The sequence below is a fragment of the Symphalangus syndactylus genome, chromosome 6 (assembly GCF_028878055.3).
Source record: "Symphalangus syndactylus isolate Jambi chromosome 6, NHGRI_mSymSyn1-v2.1_pri, whole genome shotgun sequence".
NCBI lineage: Eukaryota > Metazoa > Chordata > Mammalia > Primates > Hylobatidae > Symphalangus > Symphalangus syndactylus.
In genome coordinates, this window is record NC_072428.2 from 42,458,628 (window position 1) to 42,478,560 (window position 19,933).

The 19,933-nt window shown below is 39.2% G+C and overlaps 1 long non-coding RNA gene across 1 annotated transcript in view; it reads right to left on the reverse strand.

Annotated features, from left to right (window-relative positions):
- LOC134736942 (uncharacterized) overlaps nt 1-16,772 on the reverse strand; it is a 61,842-nt gene extending 45,070 nt beyond the window's left edge. The window contains exons 1-2 of the long non-coding RNA XR_010121448.1: nt 16,685-16,772; nt 16,053-16,176 (exon numbers count right to left, since the gene is read on the reverse strand). This is a non-coding gene — a long non-coding RNA (uncharacterized lncRNA). The remainder of the gene's footprint in view (nt 1-16,052; nt 16,177-16,684) is intronic.
- Nucleotides 16,773-19,933: the final 3,161 nt, after the last annotated feature.

Here is a 19,933-nt window from a genome sequence, read left to right on the forward strand (position 1 = left end):
AGCCTCCAGAACTGTAAGAGAATACATTTTTTTTTTAAGCCACCCAGTATGTGGCACTTAGTTGTGGCATCCCTAGCAAACTAACACAAGGATACACCCAGGAGTGAAATTGCTGGTTTCTAAGGCATACCTATATTTAAATTTTATAGGCAATGCCAGAGAGTTTTCCAAACAATTATAATTTCCACTCCCACCAATGAATAAAAATTTGTTGTTCCATATCTTTACCAAAACGTGATATTATCCATCTTTTTAGTTTTAGCCATTTTGATGGATATATAGTGGCACCTGATTGTGGTTTTATTTAGCATTTTCCTGATTCCTAATGAGAATGTGCCTTTTCATATACTTTTTTCAATAAAAAATTATTTATTTTCATTGTGGTAAAGCTGCACTATATAAATTTCACCCTCTCAACTATTTTAAGTGTACAGTATCGTTCACTATATTCACACTGTTGTGTAGCAGATCTCTAGAGCTTTTCATCTTGCAAAACTGAAACCCTATATCCATCAAACACAACTTCCCCTTACTCCCTCCCCCTCCCTCACCCCAGAAACCACCTTGCTATTGCTACTTTCTGTATCCATGATTTTGACTACCCTACATATCTCATGTAAGTGGAATCACACAGTATTTGTCCTCTGGAATGGTTTACTTCATCCAGTATGCATAGTGTCCTCCAGGTTCATCCATGTTGTAGCATGTGGCAAGATTTTCTTTTTTTTTTAGAGACAGGGTCTCACTCTGTTGCCCAAGCTGGAGTGCAGTTGTGTGATCACAGTTCACTGTAACCTCGAACTTCTGGGCTCCAGCAAGACCCCTGCCCCAGCCCCAGCCTCAGCCTTGCCTGCCTCAGAAGTCAGGACTACAAGTGTGCACCACCACACCCAACTCATTTTTTTATATATAATTTTTTGTGGAGACAGTTTCACTATGTTACCCCAGCAGGTCTCAAGCTCCAGGGCTCAAGTGATCTACCTCAGCCTCCCAAAGTGCTGGGACTACGGGTGTGAGCCACCATACCTGACCTTTCTTCTTTTAAAGACTGAATGTTATTCTATTGTATGTATATACCATCTTTTCTTTATCCATTCATGCATCAGTAGGCGTTTAGGTTATTTCCATTTCTTGGCTATTGTGAGTAATGCTGCAATGAATATGGGTATACACACATCTTTTCAAGATCCTGCTTTCAGTTCTTTTGGATATATAGCCAGAAGTAGAATTGCTGGGTCATATGGTAATTTTGACGGACCACCATACTATTTTCCATAGCAGCTGCACCATTTTACATTACCACCAACAGTGCACAAGGGTTCTAATTTTTCCAGGTCCTTGCCAACTGTTATTTTTTTTTAGTGGCCATCCTAATTGGTGTGAGGTGATATCTAATGTAGTTCTGATTTGCATTTCTCTAGTGATTAGTGATGTTGAACATCTTTTCATGTTTGTTGGCCATTTGTTTATCTTCTTTGAAGAAAGTCTATTCAAGTTCTTTGCCCATTTTAAAATTGGGTAATGTGGTTTTTGCTGTTGTTGGGTTGTAGAAGTTCTTTTTATATTCTGGATGTTAAACTCATACATATATATATGTGTGTGATATGTATATATCTCAAATATCTCTAGATTTTAAACTCTTATCACATATATATCAAATATTTTCTCCTGTTCCATAGGTTGTCTTTTTATTCTGTTGTTTCCTATAATGAATAGAAGTTTTTAAGTTTGATGTAGTCCATTTTATCTATTTTTGCATTTGTTGCCTGTGCTTTTGGTATCATATCCAAGAAATCATTGCCAAATCCAGTGTCATGAAGCTCTCTCACCTGTTTTCTTCTATCAATATCATTTAGGTTAGTTTTAGGTTGTATTTATGTATTTTCAACATTGTTTCAGTCATGTTATCCAATATATGGTTCAAAGTCTACTTTCTCGAATTGTTTCCCCAAAAGAGCTGTTGTGTTTTTTTCCAATCTAAAATTGAATCCAAGCTGGGTGCAGTAGCTCACATCTGCAGCCACTCAGGAGGATCACCTGAGCCCAGGAGTTTGACACTAGCCTGGGCAACGTAGCAAGGTCCTGTATCCTTTTACTGGCTCGTCAGGTTCCTGGGTTCTCTTCACTGAGGCTTGCAGAAGAACAGAGCGGCTTTGGTGATTTATGCTCACATGCTATAACTGTGGGGGCCAAAGGCATACAAATGTATTTAATGTGTATACATAGGAACCTTCAGAATAAAGACCCAACTTCCCAGTGAGATACAGAAACTTACATATCATCTTTAGGTTACAGAAAGAATGGGGACTTGGATCCTGGTAAAACAGGGATGGGGGCCTTTTCATATATTTATGGGTCATTTGGGATATGCTATTGTGAAGTGCTTGCTCAACTATCTCACTCATTTTTCCTTTGGATTGTCTTTTTCTTATTGCATGCATATATATATATATATATATATATACACACACACACACACACACACACATATACATACACACATTCTGAATATGAGCCCCTTACTCATTAAGTATGTTCTAAACATAGTCTCATATTTTTTTAGTAGTGCCCCTTGATAAACAGAAATTCTTAATTTTAATATGTCCTTATCAATCTATCAATCTTTCCCTTTATGGTTTTATGTATGTTGTTTAAAAAGTCATTCCTACCTCAAAGTTAGGAAGATGTTCTCATGGATTTTCCTGTAGAAGCTCTACTGTCTTTCCTTTCTATCTACTATTCACTTGGAATTCATTTTTTGTACATAGTGAGGCAGGGGTTGAGATTTATTTTTCCATGTGGACAGCCAGTTGACACAGCACCATTTATTGAAAAGGTTGCCTTTCCCCAGTTTTTCAGAGCCACATTTGTCACAAATTGTTTCTATATCCATAGAGCTATTTTGTGGGATATTGTATTTGAGTAAACTATTTGAATATCTTTATGTCAATAATGTCTTAATTACTGCAGCTTTATAAGTTTTGATATCCAGTAACACAAGCCTTCCCACCTTTTTCTCCTTCAAGATTATGTTGGTTATCTTTGGCCATTTGCATTTCCATAAAACTTTTTAGAATCAGATTGTTAATGTTCATAATCTGTACACCAAACCCGTGACACACAGTTTACCTATATAGCAAACCTGCATGTGTACCCCTGAACCTAAAATAAATTTTTAAAAATAATACATTGAGATTTTGATTAGGATTGCATTGGAACTATAGATTAGTCGGGCGGGTTATATATTTTTTTTAAATTGAGTCTTAAAATCCATAAACATGACATGTTCCTTCATATATTTATGTCTTTAGTTTGTTTCTATAATAATATTCTGAGTGAACATCTTAAGACATTTTTATCACATATATTTAATATTTTGATGTTAATCCAAATGATATATTTTAATTTCATTTTAACAGTTACATATATTTTCATATATAATGGAATTGATATTTTATATTCACCTAGTAGCACTTTGTTCAATTCATTTATTACCTCTAAACAATTTCTTTTAGACTTCTTTGGGCATATAATTATATTATCTGTGAATAATTATAGTTTTTCTTCCATTGCAATTCGTATACTTTTAGTTTCTAATTTTTTCTTGCCCTAATGCATTGACTAGATCCTTCAATTTAATGTAAAATAGAAGTAGTAACAGTTGACTTCCACGTCCTATTGTTCCATGTCTTATTCTTGACTTCATAGGAAAGGTTTTCAGTATTACACATGAAGTATGTTTGCTGAATTTTCTAGGTACTTATTATCTGATTAAGAAGTTCTCTCCTGATCCTACTTTGCTTAGCGTTTTTATCATAAATGGAAGTTAAATTTTATCAATTGGTCAAATTTTATCAATTGGTCCTACTACATTTACAGAAATTATCTTATAATTTTTTCCTCCTTTATTCTGTTAATGTGAAGTCTTGGTCCTTTTAGGCTGCTGTAACAAAATACCATATACTGGATGGCTTATAAGCAATAGAAATTTATTTCTCAGAGTTCTAGAGGCTGGAAAGTCCAAGATCAAGGTGTAGGCAAATTCAGTGTCCAACAAGGGCCTGCTTCCTTATAGACAACCATCTACTCACTGTAACCTCACACAGTGGAAGGTGGGGTGGGGGAGAGATCTCTCTGGGGACTCTTTTATAAGAGTGCTAATCCTATTCATGAGGGCTTTACCCTCATGATCTAATTATCTCCCAAAGGCCCCACCTTCAAATACCTTCACACTGGAGATTAGGATTCCACATTTGAATTTGGGGAGGATACAAACATTCAAACCATACATGTGGCAAATTACATTAACTAATTTTTGAATGTTAAACCAATAATGCATTCCTGGTTAAATTCTCTTTGGTTGTGATATTTTATCACCTTTTTACTTATTGCTGGATTCAGTTTGCTAACATTTTTAAAAGATTTTTGCATGTATTTTTATGAATGAAATTGACCTTATTTTCTGTAATGTCCTTATCAGATTCAGGTATCAAAATCATAATTGCTTAATGAAACAAGTTGGAGGATATTTTCTCTTTTTATAGTCTCTGGAAGAGTTTAAGATTGATGTTATGTTTTCCTTAGACCATTGTAGAATCTACCAGTGAAACCATCTGGAACTGCAGTTTTCTTCATGTAAGATTTTAAATTATGTATTCTACTTAACAGTTGTAGGACTATCTGGATGTTCTATTTCTTCTTGTGACAGGTTTGATAAGTTTGATAATATTTTCTAAAAATTTGATCAGTTTTCAGATTAATGACATTATGTTTAAGAACATTAAATTTCTTAATACCCTCTATTGTTTTTAACATTTGAATGATATAAAGTGATTACATTGTTTTCATTCATTACATTGTTTTCATTCATTACATTGTTTTCTTTCATGTTTTTGATGCATCTCACTAGGGTTTTGTAGAATTATTTTAACCTCTTCAAAAGACCAATTTTTGGCTCTGTTGATTTCCATTTTAGTTTATTATTTCATTAATCTTTTTTTTTTTTTTTTTTTGAGACAGGGTCTTATTCTGTTGTCCAGGCTGGAATGAAGTGGCATGATTACAGCTGCTCACTGCAGCCTTGACCTTCCCGGGCTCAGGTGATCCTCCACCTCAGCTTCCAAGTAGATGGGCTACAGGCATGTGTCACCACACCAAGCTAATTTTTTTGTATTTTTTGTAGAGACGGTTTCACTGTGTTGCCAAGGCTGGTCTCAAACTCCTGGACTCAAGTGATCTGCCTGCCTTGGCCTCCTAAAGTGCTGGGATTACAGGTGTGAGCCACCAGGCCCAGCTCCTTTCTTCTATTTTTTAAAATTTAATTTGATGTTGCTTTTCCTATTTAAGTTGGATTCTCAGATTATTGGTTTTTTAGTCTTTTTTACTTTTCTAATATATGCATTTCAACGTGTAAATTTTCCACTAACATGCCTTTTTAGGACCACCCTTGTTAATTAAATCTTTAATTATTACAATATGTCCCCCTTTCTCTTTTGTAAGGTATTGAAGTCTTTAACTGTGATGCTATAGCTATACCAGCTTTCTTTTGATGAGTATTTACAAAATATCTCTTCTTTTTTCTATATATTTATGTTTTATCTATATCTGGTATAAAGCATAAATGAAGTTTTTTAGTGGTACCTAATAATCTTATTTTTAATCAGAGCACTTAATTCATTTTCATTATAATAACTGATATATTTGGGTTTTAATTTTATGATTTTATGATTTTTTTCTCTTTGTCCCATGTATTTTTTTCTCTCTTCCTACTTTCTCTTGAAGTTTTCTAATCATCCAAGTTTCCTTTTATGTTAGCTGGGACACCAAATGCTGTTTTATAATTCTTTTGGTGATTACCCTACAGATTGCATCATGGCTTATCAACTTATCTAATTCAGTTTTAAGTGGCATTTTTTCCCTTCTTTTGGACAATGTAAAGACTTTACAACACTTTATCTCCTTCTGACTCATGAGATCTTTGTCATACAATTTATAAATTTATTTTAGGTAGTTTTATACAATAATTATATTTATTCATTTTTATGTCTCTTCATTCCTTCCTATATTCCCAACCTGGTATTATTTCCTTTCAGTTTTTAATATTTCCTTTAGTTTAGATCTACTGGTTATGAACTTTCTCCATTTATATTAGAAAATATATGTCACATTTATTCTTGAAGAATGTTTTTGATGGATGATGTGGTTTGGCCGTGTCCCCACCCACATATCACCTTGAATTGTAATAATCCCCATGTGTTAAAGGTGGGGCTGGGTGGAGATAATTTAATCAAGGGGGTAGTCTCCCCCATATTGATCTCTTTGTAGTGAATAAGTCTCATGAGATCTGATGGTTTTATAAATGGGAGTTCCCCTGCACAAGCACTCTTGTCTGCCACCAGGTAAGATGTGCCTTTGCTTCTCCTTTGCCTTCTGCCAAGATTATGAGGTCTCCCCAGCCATGTGGAACTGTGAGTTCATTAAATCTCTTTCCATTATAAATTACCGAATCTTTGATATGTATTAGCAGCATGAGAACAGACTAATACAATGGATGTTTTGAATTCTAAGGTTCACAATTATTTTCTTTTAGCACTTATTCCACTGTCTTTTGGCTTCCATTCTTTCTGTTAATGTGTCAGTTGCTGGTCTTATTGTTGTGCCTTTAAAGGTAATATGCCTGTTCTGTGGCTGATTTTAAGATTATTTCCTTTCCTTGATTCTTAGCATCTTTACTCTGATGTGCTAGATGCGGAATATTTATCCTGCAAGAGGTTTGCAGAAAAATCTTAAAACACTGATTTATTTGCTAGTTTTGAAAATTCTCAGCCACTGCATTTCAAATATTGCTTCATTTCTATTCTTTCTCTCCTCTGCCTACTGGAATGTTGTGATGATTAATTTTATGTGACAAGTTGATTGGGCTAAAGGATGCCCAGATAACTGGTAAAACATTAGCTCTGGGTGTATGTGTGAGGGTGTTTCCGGAAGACACTAGCATTTTTTTTTTTATTAAGTTCTAGGGTACATGTGTACAACGTGCAGGTTTGTTACATATGTATACATGTGCCATGTTGGTGTGCTGCACCCATTAACTCGTCATTTACATTAGATATATCTCTTAATGTTATCCCTCCCCCCTCCCCCACCCCACGACAGGCCCCAGTGTGTGATGTTCCCCTTCCTGTGTTCAAGTGTTCTCATTGTTCAATTCCCACCTATGAGTGAGAACATGTAGTGTTTGGTTTTTTGCCCTTGAGATAGTTTGCTGAGAATGATGGTTTCCAGCTTCATCCATGTCTCTACAAAGGACATGAACTCATCCTTTTTTATGGCTGCATAGAATTCCATGGTGTATATGTGCCACATTTTCTTAATCCAGTCTATCATTGATGGACATTTGCATTGGTTCCAAGTCTTTGCTATTATGAATAGTGCTGCAATAAACATACATGTGCGTATGTCTTTACAGTAGCATGATTTATAATCCTTTGAGTATATACCCAGTAATGGGATGGCTGGGTCAAATGGTATTTCTAGCTCTAGATCCTTGAGGAATCGCCACACTGTCTTCCACAATGGTTGAACTAGTTTACAGTCCCACCAATGGTGTAAAAGTGTTCCTATTTCTCCACATCCTCTCCAGCACCTGTTGTTTCCTGACTTTTTAATGATGGCCATTCTAACTGGTGTGAGATGGTATCTCACTGCGGTTTTGATTTGCATTTCTCTGATGGCCAGTGATGATGAACATTTTTTCATGTGTCTGTTGGCTGCATAAATGAGAAGACACTAGCATTTAAATCAGTAGACTGAGTAAAGATTATCCTCACCAATGTAACTAAGTATCTTCCAGTCCACTGAGGGCCTGAATAAAAAAAGGCACAGAAAGGACAAATTCACTCTTTCTTCTTGAGCAGAGACATCCATCTTCTCCTGCCCTTGGACATTAGTGTTCTTGATTCTAGGGCCTTTAGGTTTGGACTAGAACTGCACCATTGGCTTTCCTGGGCCTCTATTTGCAGATGGCAGATTGTGGGACTTCTCAGCCTCTATAATAATTCTGTGAGTGAATCCTTCATAATAAATCTCTATGTACATATCCTGTTGGTTCTGTTTCTCAGGTGAACCCTAATACAAATGTCAGTAATACAAATCTAGAACTATATAGGATATGCCTATACCCCCCACTGGCCTCCTATCTTTCACTCTGTGTTTTTGCTACTTCTCTTTATTTCAGTCTGATGCTTTCTTTCAAACTATCTTCCAATGTATTGATTCTCTCATTAGCTGTTAAACCCATTCACTGAATCCTTAATTTTGGTTTTGATATCTAAAATATCCACTATTCTTTTTAAAAATAGCTTTCAATTCTCTGCTTAAGCTCAAGAAATTGCATTTGATTCCCTTCAATATTATAATCACCATTATTTAAGTGTCTATATCTGATAACTCCAATATATGAAGCCCTATCAGTTTTGCTTCTAGTAGCTTTCATTCTCATTGTTTTGTCTCCTTGTGTTCCTGGATTGTTTTTATTCAGTCCAGGATGCAGTCTTTACAAAACTGCTTTTGGAAAAAATTTGTGACATACATTATCCTTTCTTCCTGGGAGGATGGGTATTTGCCACTGCCAGGTGTTGGCACTGTTAATTCACCTTAATTTTCAAGGATTGGAATAAATCAAAGCTGAATTATAGTCTCTGTGATGGGCTTACAAACTCCATTTCATGCTTACTCCTAGAACGCAAAATTGGGGACCTAAACTTAAATCAAGTAGGGCTCACCAAGTTTCCCCCATGTCCAGCAAGTGAGATGATTGTTAAGCTATTATAACTCAGCTTCAAACTCATCCTTTTATATTTTGCCTTGTGATGCTGGGACTGGGAGTCTGCAAACCACATTGTAAACTCAATAAAACTGTTATGTTGTGATTTTCACCTTCACACTTTTGTATGTTTGAATGTCCTAAGTCTGGTGAAATAGCTGTTAGTAAATTGTTGTGCATGTATATTTAATCCTTACTTCACAAAATAAAAATTGGCAGAACTTTTTGTTGTTCCTACTTAAATTTTTTTATTGAACTATGAAACTAGATGTCTTGGATCAAAAATGCAATATACATTGTAGATCTGGATTTCTGTTGTGCTCATGGCCAAAATGGAGACAAGAGTTGGATGCAGCACCTGTGGAGGCAGGCAGAGTGTCCTGATGGCAGTGTTTTGTGACATGTGACCCTGACAACTAAGTTGTAGACATTCTATGCCACTTGTCATTAACACTCCAAGTCCCTCAGGTGGTTCCCTATCCCTTCTCTTCACCAACTTTTCTGTCCTCCTCCTGACCCTTGGCTTCGTTCCCTATTTACAACCCTGCACCCTTCTCTTCCCTTGATGTTTGTATTCAAAAATGTCAACACAAATGAACTAAGTATTCCATGTACAATATTAAAACAGAAACAAAGTAAAAGAAATATGAGGGAATCAATAAAGACAAAGAGCTGAAATAATCACAAAACAAAATACCAGCAGAAATGATAGATAAGCCCAACACTTTAGCAAGTTTGACTAAGAAAAAAATGGAGGACAAATATGTACATCAGGGATAAGAAAGAAGATATAATCATAGTTATGAAAATAGTAAAAGTAATTATAAAATATTATGTAAAATATTGTCAATAAAATTTCAAATCTAGATGATACGGATAATCTTTCCAGCACAGTATAAATTACCAAAATTGACTCGAGAAAGAGTAGCCTACCTGAACACAACAGATTAAAAAGGTTTTTCAAAGATCCACCACTTTAAAAAATGAAAATTAAAAAGAATAGAGTGGTTATTTTACAAGCAAGCTCTAACTAAACTATTAAGGGTCATATAATCCTACCTAAATTATTCAAACTGTTCCAAAATATGTAAGTGAAAAGTTTCCCAAATAATTTGGTAAATCTAATATAAACTTAATACCCAAGCCCAGTAAGTAGCATCCAAATGAAAGTAAGCTAATCTTACTTATGAATAGCTATGCAAACATTCTAAAGAGAATATTCACAGCTGGTATATTGAAAAAATAATATATTATGATCAAGGCAGATTTATACCTCATTGAAGTGTCACTAGCACTATAGCACTGTTAGCAATATATATATTGTCCTCTGCTGGCTATGCTCTTCTCCATAAGTTGAAATGTCTGTGGGGTAAAGAAGATTTGCCCATTTGGAGTCCTGCCCTAGACCCACTCCCTGCTTATAGACCACACTCTGGGTGTTTAGGACCCTGGAATTCCATACCCAGTTGTTCCTGAAGCCACCTACCTGGCCTTCACAGGCCTCTTTCCATTCTCACAAGAGTGGACTGTGTTGTTGGAATGCCCATACTTAGACTCAAGGTATGGTCAAGAGTGACTCATTGCAGAGAGTATAAATGCAGCTTGAATGCATTAGCAAACGTATGCACTAGTAAGAAGTGATACTTCAGTCTGTACAACTGGAAAAAATATTATAAACAGGGTGGCTTAAAAACAACAGGAATTTATTTCTCATAGTTCTGGAGTCTAGCAAGCCTAAGATCAAAGTGCTGGCAGATTTGGTGTCTGGTTAGGGCCTGCTTCCTGGTTCATAGATGGTGCCTTCTCACTGAATCCTCACATGCTGGAAGGGACAAGGCAGCTCCCTGGGGCCTCTTTCTATAAAAGCACTACTCTCATTCATGAGGGCTCCATCCTCATGATCTAGTCACATCTCAAAGACCCATGATCAAATTCTGAGTGGCCACAACATTCAGGTCATAGCAGATGAGAAGATAAGGAGGGCAGCCCATGGGCCAGGTACTAGCTTTTCCCATACCATTACTTACGGTACAGAGCTCCGAGGGATACAAGAATTCTACATTTGAACCTGGCCTTCCTGGTTATTATAAAGATAAAATTGTCAAGGTAAGAAGATAAAACATTTTACTTAACAGTTTATTAACTTGACTTAAAGCTTTTAAATACGTAGTCATTTGATAAGTAAGCCTTCATTTTCACTCTTGCCCCAGGCCTTGCAAATGTTATGAGTGATCTAGCCTACCTCTTCCAGATTTGGCAGACGTGAGAAAACACTAGAAGACTAATGAATACATCATGAGCAAATATCTTATATATAATATGTATATCTACATATACATATATGATGTATAAATACATACCTATACATGTGTGTACATATATCTGCCTACATACATGTATAAGTATTGATTTATCTGTAAAGAACATGTGTATGTATACTTATCTGTATGTACACACAGAAATATTTACATATTGTATGCATGTGTGCACACACACACACAAACGCACACATCAGAATAAACACAGGGAAAAAATTGGAACCTCCCATTGCAGGCAAGGTGGAAAACTACGAATTGACACTCTTGTTCTTCTCCCCTACCAAACTGAAAATGCCAAAAAAAATTGTATCTATAAAGAGACTTACATAATGTCAATCTCAGAAGTGTCATCCTTGACAGATTGAATGTAGTTAAGTTGTAAGAGGAAAGGAATGACATGCAGAAGTTGATTCCATCCAAAAGCATGGATGGATGCTGGGGTCAGTATTAAGGTGCTGCATACTAACAGAGGTTTTCACTTTATACCCCACTCCACATTGCTCTGGGCAATCCTCACAGAGAACTGCAGCTGGTCAGGTCCTGCCCCATTGCCACAATTAAGTTGCCCCTCTCCCAATACTGTATACTCTCTGGCCAGACGGAGCACCCAGGATGCCTGAGCTTTTTTAATTAGAAGTATGGCAGGACAACTCCATGAGCACATTCATCAAGCTGACACCCTCATTGATATAAATTGTTATCGTTTCAAGGGGAATAAAGTGATGGCAACAGCTGGAAGGGAGTGGGCATGGTCTAGTTAGTACTTTGGCCCCAAAAAGCAGGGAAGCCTACCATAATGAGTACCAGCTAGCTAGGTCCTGAGCATCCATTCAATCGCTAGTGATGAAGAGTGGCTGTATCAGTCAACCCTTGCTGTGTAACAAACTGCCCCCCAAATCTCAGTGGGTTAAAACAATTATTTATTTTTAAATCACAGATCTGGAGGTTGGCAGGTTAAGGCTAAACTCTACTCCTGTGTCTCTCACTCTCTAAGCCAACAGGCCAGCCCACATGTTCTTTTCATGGGGATGGCAAAATCTCTGGGAAGCAATTAGAAATATGTATGTCCTCTTGTGCCTAGGCTTGAAACTAGCACACCCTCACTTCCACCTCATTCCATTAGCCAAAGCAAGTGATGAGAATGGAAACAACCCAAATGTCCATGAGAAACTGAATGGATAACAAACTATAACGTACTTGTACAATGGTATGTTATTCAACAATAAAAACTACCAAATTGCTGACATGCACAACATGGAGAATAGAAAGTGATATTTGAAAAGATACATAAGAAGAAGTCCCCAAAGCCTTCGTACAGAGCAGAACATAATGAATGCCAAGCAGGACCATTATCTCAGTTTCTGTTGTTTCCCCCTCCCCCATACTAGAGTATTACCCCCACGGAGTGGAGTACAAAACAAGGTACCTTCTCAGATATCCCTACCAGCAATTAACTTTTCTTTCCTGACTCACTTCCTCAATGCTCCAGCCCAGACACTTGTAGCTCCCCTGTGTGGAAGGGAAGCAATTACTCTATAAGTGTTTTTCCAAAGTTATTGTTGAAGGTCAGGCCCAGCTTTAAAGTTCCAAAACAAAACGAAATTACATATTTTATTTTCTTTGCATTTCTACCATAACAATCCAACTGTGAGGGATGAGAATGCTGAAGTCTAGTTTAAGAGAGGCTTGGTGGCAGGGAGAAAGGGAAGAGAAATTGTAGAGGTAAAGCATGTCAATTATTATTTTAAAATATTAACCCACCTCATTTACTTCTTGGAATAAAATATTTCCTTTAACAAGAAGTTTAAAAACATATGTTCTTTCTTAGGGAGAAAAAAAAATGAATCTTCCTTAAGGCTTTCCATTTTATGGAAACATCACCATCAGTGGGAGATCCCTGGTTAGCACTCTTTGGTTCCTCTGATGAAGTTGTCAACCCTTTTCACGAGCTACATTTCCCTTTTTTTCCCCCAAAGAAATACCATGGCTCTGAAAACATTCTCAATGAGCAGCCTTTGGTAATGGAAAGAGACAACAATGAGTTGATGTTTGATACTTCCCATAAATACCCCCACCGATCCCCAATATGTCAGGCTTCTTAGGTGTCCTGAGCTGGAAGCCCCTGATGGAGGAGAAGGGTGATATTTCAAATACTCCTCATTAAAAATATAGAAATTATTCTAGAACCAAACAATCCAACACCTGAAACTAATTTTTTGACATGTTCATGGGCTTTAATGACAGCTTCATTAATTGAGTGTAGTCACAGGGGGGAAAAAATCATGTTTTTCTTAATGACCTGCCAGATGATGGATTTGTTTGGTTACTTACTTTACTCTGAAAAATTTCAAAGGAAGGAAAGAGAAAGGACAAGCTCTGGGTGTCACATCATAACTGAGCTTGACCGAGAGGCTCCTTGGAGTCTCAGTGGTGAGTCAATCTGAAAATGATGAGGTGGGCTGGGCAGATTAAGGAAGCAGTGTGATATTCTTGCTAGGAGCCTTGCTACTCAGTGAGGTTCATGGGCCAGTGGCACTGGCTTACTGGAAGCTGATTATAAATGCACCATCTTAGGCCCTACCCCAGATCTACCGAATAGAAATCTGCATTGAACAAGATCCCTAGGTGATTCTCAGGCTCATTTTGAGAAGCCCTGGTTAAGAGCATGAGATTTCCAGTGAACTTAGGTGAGGATTCCAACTTCACTTACTGCTAGCTGTGAATAAGGCATATTGAGCCTGTCTCAGCCACAGTTTTTAATCTGGAAAACAGGCATAATATCTACCTCATTGAATTGTGAGATTAAACAAAATAAGCACTTAGCATAATTCCAGGTATGTAATACATTTTGTATAAATGGTGAGTAACAGTACTATTGGGGCTTCTCTCATCCATTCATTTTTGAAATCAGGCAGAACCGTCTTCAAATCCAAGTTTTACAACTTAAGAGCTATATGATCTTAGTTATGTTATCTAACTTTTCTAGGCTTCAATCTCTCCATCTGCAAAATGGGCATAATTTAAATATCAGGGCATCTCAAGCCTTAAGCTACAGACCAATTACATAAGCGAAGTCATAAAACTTCCAGAGATCTCTGCAACTACAGGGCTTGCCCTCACTCACTCTTGTGCAGAGTCTACAGATGCTGTCTCTGTTCCTTCTCATGTCTTCCCTGGTGCAAAGTTTGGGTCTGTTACCAGTTTTCACAAGAAATCCACTTACTCCAAATGTTCTGTGAGTTGGGTAGAATTTCCTAAGGATTTGGGCAGTGGGTCACAAGGAAAGATCATATTGCACACAACATAGTCTTATGCCATCATCTGGCCCTTTCCCTTTGTATTAGTCCATTCTCACACTGCTATAAAGAACTGCCCAAACTGGGTAATTTATAAAGGAACCAGGTTTAATTGACTCACAGTTCTGTATGGCTAGGGAGGCCTCAGAACACTTACAATTATGGCGGAAGGCAAAGGGGAAGCAAGGATCTTCACACGGCAGCAGCAGGGAGAAGAGTGATGAGTGAAGCCAGAAGAGCCCCTTGTAAAACCATCAGATCTCGTGAGAACTCACTCACTACCACGAGAACAGCATGGGGGGAAACCACCCCCATGATTCAATTAGCTCCACCTGGTTTCTCTGTAGATACATAGAGATTATGGGGATTATAATTCAAGTGAGATTTGGGTGGGGACACAGTCAAACCATATCACCCTTCTCCCCCTCATCTACCCTCGTTACAGCTCCCCTCAGGAATGAAAAAATTTCTCTCTTCATCATCCAGAAGGAAGCTCAACTTTAGAAGATGTAGTGGGACAAGCTGTTTGTTCTCATTCTAGTGCCACTACTAGTGTTTACTCTCTCTGGGCCTCCATTTTCTCATCCCTAAAATAGTCAAGAGTTTCTCAATCACAGGGATGGCATGAGAACTAAAGGAGCTGTTAAAAAGCTTCTGGAGTGCCTGGTACACAGTGGGTTGCTGGTTATTAAGTGATTGCATCCTGACTCCAATCCTCTCTTCCTCACTCTGCTTTCTGATGCTGGGACTGGCCTCTGCAATTCCCTTTGCTGGCTCCTGTCAGGCTCTTCCTGTCAGGTATGCCACAGCAGCTTGAACGTTGGAGGAGTGAAGGACACTTCCTCCTTGCCAATTGCTACCTGATCCTATCAGCATTGCCACCAGCAACATTGCTTCACCCTGGCAGCACAGCAATGGGTTCCAGGAGCACAGGCCGTTCTAGTTTGCAATCATTCCACACTTTTAGAACCAGCTTCCTGGTGCCTCTCAGAAATACAGCAGCAGCCACCACACCTGCTCCTGTGAAGTCAGAATTTCAGCTCCGTGGAGCCTCTTCTGCAGGCTCCAAGCTCAGAGCCCTGGGTCTATTTGAGAAGTGCCTAATCCTCAGAGGGCTAAGCCCCAACTCTGCAGACCCGTCTTACAAGCATTTACATTTTAGTAATCCCTACATCTTTCCTTTGTTCCCCCATCCCTAGGGTAGCTTCTGGCAGCTACTACCTTTGTGATACCTCAGTATCCCCCTTTTGGCTTTTCAATTCTCCTCTACCTGGCAAATAGCTAAAACAACAACCAGGTTTCTAGTAGGATACTTTCTGATATAGAACATATGTAAAAAAAATATTAGTTTCCTTCCAGAAAATAAAATCTACCTTTTAAATATCAAGTTTTGCCACAAATAAGGATATTCCCAAAAACATGCCAATGGCTTTGAAAACAATTTCCAAAGGAAAAATTTTAAACTATTTTGGGTTCTGACGGCATTGTTGGTATAGAACCATAATCCCAAACATTTGGGAAAAAAGAGTCAAAATATGTTTCTAGGGAAAAAATAATGCAGAGTTAGGCTTATCTCGCATAGCAGAGCTGATACATGATCTAGAGAGATGTTACCTGTGTAGACACCAGTGTAGGCAAGACCAGGGAAGAGCCCTGATGCAGCAGGTGCAGGATGTCACATTTCCAGAGGTCAAGGAGGTCATGGGCCAAAGTTAAAATCCACGGAATTTAAGAGAACCTGGAAATAGCAGTTTGGTGAGTGATGCTAAAAAGTCTGAATTGACCATACTTTAATAAGAAATACTTTGAAAGTGCTGGCCATGACTTAAATAGAAATCAAAATGGAACTGAAAATAATGTTTTATATGTATTTGTAAATTTAATTTTAGTTTTTGAGACAGATTTACTCTGTCACCCAGGCCGGAGTGCAGTGGCACAATCATGGCCCACTGCAGCCTCAAATCCTGGGGCTCAACTGACCCTCCCGCCTCAGTCCCCTGTGTAGCTGAGACCACAGGCATTTGCCACCACACCCAGCTAATTTTTTTAATTTTTGTAGAGACGGGGTCCCACTATGTTGCCCACGGTAGTCTCAAACTCCTGAGCTCAAGCCATCCTCCCACCTTGGCCTCCCAAAATGCTGGGATTACAGGTGTGAGCCACCACACCTGGCCTGTTTTATATTTATTTAATTAGTAAAGATAAATGGAAAGTGTATGTCAGTGATCTTGCTCTACAACTGGTACCTGCACATAGCTGGTGGCAGTGTACGCAGAGCAAAATGATAATCGCCTGAAAGAGCCACAGCAATGTTGATCTCCTTTGACCCAGTCATTCCATTACTGAAAATTAATCCTAGAGAAGTGAAAAGAATTTTTAAAAACCTACATTTGTGAATATATTCACTGAAGTGTTACATACAAGAATGAAAAATAAGATCATATAGTTAGTAAATAAAAGGAGAATAACCAAAATGTCATTCACTTGATGAAGATTATGTAAAAAACATGGGAGATTTTTGTGGTGTGATATTCAGTAGAAGAAAATCAGGGAATAAAATATAGAAGAAACCGAAAGAAAGGATACAAGAACAAAGGTTCAGTAATGTTGCTCTCTGTTACCACAGGGATGAGCATAAGGAACTCTGAGAGTCTTGTTCCAAGGCGCCATGCCAACAAAAGGCGGCTGGGCAAGCTGGGCAGAATACAGAAGCCATTCATGAATCTTCACCACCTGTGGTATAGGGTGGCCTAGACCTTCTGGCCCTAAATGAAGAATAATTTTCATAATCTTTGGGAATGTGTGTGTGTTTCACTAAAGGAAAGATAGTTTTGTTACAGACTGCAATCCCTCTCTTCCACAATATGCAGAATAATTTTGAAGTTACACTACAGGTTCTTTCTCCCATCAGATCAGCTCTGAAGGTGGTCTTGCTCCAGGTGTAGGAGAAAGGAAAGAGAATGAAGGGTAGAATCTGAGCAAGCTGTAGCAAGCATGTGTGGAAGATTTAGTATATCTCAAGGAGGGAAGGAAGTGATAGACCACTGAGTTAAACAGCTGGTCAGTGAAAAAAAGCCATATGCATATGCCAACCAATTAGTTCAAGAGACAACTGGCTGCAGGTGGTAAGTTAAGAGCCAAGCCTGGCCTCTGACCAAAGGGGTTTTACCAGCACTTGGTGTTTGACCTTCCAGGGGCTTTGGCTTGCTGTAAAAAAAGCTTGGAAGACTGACTTCCTATGAACCTCAGTGACCCCCAGAGTTCTAAAAGCTACGTGGAGTTTGGCTACTGTATAAGTCATATAAGAATTTATTCCAAATAAAGGAGAGAATGAAGTTGTGGTTACCAGGTATGGAAAGAAATTCAGTTTTCCTGAAGATATTTGCTATAAGTGCAGAAAATCCACGAGGGTCAATTTGCTAATTGAGATTATCTGTCAGTCTTTATCATTGGAGAATAGCCAGGGTTGGAGGACCCCATGGCAATAGGCTGGTTTTCTTGGTTGCTGGGGGATGAAGAGGATGAAACGACCTGAGTTAGAAATCTGGCCCAAACTTATTTGTTCCGCAAGCATTTGCTGAGCCCCTGCTGTACATGTGGCCCACATTCCATTAGGAGAGGCAAACACTGAGACAATTTCAGCAGAAGGTAAATGCTTATCTGGATGTTTCTGCCTCTCCATGCCCTAAAAACTCCTATGCTGAGACTTAACTCCCAATATGATGGTATTAGGACGTGGGGCCTTTGGGGAGGTGATTAGGTCACAAAGGTGGAGCCAATATAAATGGGATTACTGTCCTTATAAGAGAAGCCTCGGCCAGGTGCAGCGGCTCACGCCTATAATCCTAGCACTTTGGGAGGCCGAGGCGGGCAGATTGCCTGAGCTCAGGCGTTTGAGACCAGCCTGGGTAACACGGTGAAACTCCATCTCTAATAAAATCCAAAAACTTAGCCGGGTGTGGCAGCGTGCGCCTGTAGTCCCAGCTACTCGAGAGGCTGAGGCAGGAGAATTGCTTGAACCCAGGAGGAGGAGGTTGCACAGTGAGCCGAGATCACGCCACTGCACTCCAGCCTGGACGACAGAGTGAGACTCTATCTCCAAAAAAGAGAAGCTCCAAGAGTTGCCTTCGTTCTTCCACCATGTGAGGTGAGAAGGTAATTTTATGAACCAGGAAGAGGGCCCTCACCAGACACCAAATCTGCCAGCTCCTGGATCTTATACTTCCCAGCCTCCAGAACTGTAAGAAATACATTTCTGTTTTTTATAAGTGGCACGTGCACTAAGATACCACCTTTATAATCAAATTATGGCTTCAGAAAAACAAGAAATGCTTGTGTTGTTAGGGAGGATTTCTAGGAAAGCTTCCTAGAAGTGGTGCCTTCTGAGCTAAGTTTTGAAATAAAAGTGGGCATTTTCTCAGTGTGTTAAAGAGAACGAAGAGTTTTGTGTGGCCGGAATGCTCAGTGTTAGGAGAGAAGTGTGAGGAGACCATGTTGGAAATATGGCCCTGGCCAAGGACATATTAAGCCTCTTTTTTTTTTTTTTTTTGAAACAGAGTCTTGCTCTGTCGCCCAGGCTGGAGTGCAGTGGTGCAATCTCGGCTCACTGCAAGCTCCGCCTCCCGGGTTCACGCCATTCTCCTGCCTCAGCCTCTCCAAGTAGCTGGGACTACAGGCGCCCGCCACCACGCCCGGCTAATTTTTTTGTATTTTTAGTAGAGACGGGGTTTCATCGTGGTCTCGATCTCCTGACCTCGTGATCCGCCCGCCTCGGCCTCCCAAAGTGCTGGGATTACAAGCGTGAGCCACCGCGCCCGGCCATATTAAGCCTCTTAAATGAAGAGTTAAGGAATTAGGCTTTGCCTAGATGGTGAGAAATAAGGAATAGTTCTAAGCACAGTAATGAGGTGGTTAGACTTGTATTTTAGAAAAAGGACTCTGTTGTCTCTTTGGGGGATGGAATGAAGTGGAGCAAGGCTGGGGTAGAGAAGGTAAGCAGGGGACTCTTCCAGCCATCAAGGCAAGAGATAATGAGCTCCTGAACTAAGGCAGTGGCCACATGAGGGGGATCAATGCCACGCTCGTCCACTTCCCTCCCTTCCCCTGATGCAGAAAATGCATGCCTTCCTCCCAGTGACTCTAGCTGTCAGCCCAGGATCAGACAGCTGCCTGCCTGCTCTAGGCTTGCTGCCAGGGGTCTGGCCCTTTCGCAGGGGACGGATGCGAGCATGTGAAGGGGTTGTGGGATGGGACAGAAAGAGTAGGCTTGGGAATCAGAGGGAGAGGGCTTCAAATCTCAGTTACGGACTGAACTGTGTCCCTCCGAAACCCATATGTTCAAGCTCTAACCATCAATGTGACAGTACTCAGAGGGCTTTCTGGAGGCAATTAAGGTGATATGAGGTCATGAGGGTGGGGCCCTAATCTGATAGGACTGGTATTCTAAGAGGAAGAGACACCAGAGATCTCTCTTTTTCTCTCTGTGCTTGCACCGA